Genomic DNA, 1106 nt, shown 5'->3' with positions numbered 1-1106 from the left:
CGAAACGCTGGCCACTTTTAAAGGGGGCGTCCCAACGAAAGACACGATCAGGATTGGGAATAGAGGGATACGGTCGCCGGGACGGGGTAGGGGGTTTTAGTTGTGACGGGCAGCATGTCTAAGGGGCCGTAGCATGGCCCTGTGGTGTAGTTTTTCTTTGTTCTCTGCGTGCGAATCCAGTTGGGGTGGGGGTGGGAGTTGGTGGGGGTGGGGGTGGGTTGGGGGTGTTGGGGGAGGGCAGACGGCTGGCTCCCGCCCTCCCTCCGACAGCACCTGACCGGCCGGTATCGGGAAAACTGAGGCCAACTTCGGGAAGCGATTCCCGCTCGGAGATTCAACTGCCCAGATTAATCTCAGCAGCTTGTGGGTCAAAACGATTGGACCGCGAGCCTTTGTCCAGTCCGCGTCCCAGACAGGAAGAAGCCGTCAGTCGTTTCGGTCGACCTGGTACAGCCGTGAACTGAAGCTCTTTTGTCTGGCCGTCCCGGCCCAACGCCACGACACCCCCAACACACCGAGAAAGCAAAGGGGCTGCGGGAGTGGGGTGGGAGCGGTCGGGGATTGGGGCTAGCAACCCGGTCTTGTGGGCGTGCCTCCGCCGACAGTTCGGACTGCACCACCCACGTTTGGAACGGGGCCCACCGGGCCACAAGGCAGGGGAGAGGGAATCAGGCCACTCGGCCCATCGAGCCCGCTCCGCCATTCAGTCATGTATTCCGCGGCCACCATTCACCCGCTCCCATCACCCTGCGCGTTTTTCCACACTGCGCAGCATCGGCCTCGCGTTAGCCCTTACCGACGGCCCCGTAGTCATCTGCAGACGGAGAGAGAGAGAGAAAACCGGGAATGAGTTATGTCTGCACCGTTGAGAAACCCCAGATCCCCCTCCCCTCTATTCCAGGGATTGACCGGCCATGCAACCTACGAGGGAGTGAGCTGCTAATCAATCGTATCATTGTAGAATCCCTACAGTGTGGTCACAGGCCCTTCGGCCCGACAAGTCCACACCGACCCTCAGAGCATCCCCACCCAGACCCATCCCCCTATAACCCACTGAAACTACACATCCCTGAACACTATGGGCAATTTAGCTCGACCAATCCACC

General features: G+C 60.1%; 1 long non-coding RNA gene across 1 annotated transcript in view; it reads right to left on the bottom strand.

Annotated features, from left to right (window-relative positions):
- Window positions 1-796: 796 nt before the first annotated feature.
- Window positions 797-1106, bottom strand: part of LOC125488106 — an 11450-nt gene continuing 11140 nt past the window's right edge. The window contains exon 6 of the long non-coding RNA XR_007266217.1: window positions 797-814. This is a non-coding gene — a long non-coding RNA (uncharacterized LOC125488106). The remainder of the gene's footprint in view (window positions 815-1106) is intronic.

The sequence above is a fragment of the Rhincodon typus genome, chromosome 49 (assembly GCF_021869965.1).
Source record: "Rhincodon typus isolate 14 chromosome 49, sRhiTyp1.1, whole genome shotgun sequence".
In the NCBI taxonomy this organism is placed as follows: domain Eukaryota; kingdom Metazoa; phylum Chordata; class Chondrichthyes; order Orectolobiformes; family Rhincodontidae; genus Rhincodon; species Rhincodon typus.
Note: the sequence above shows the minus strand (reverse complement) of the source record. Positions and strands in the feature narration are given on the sequence as shown.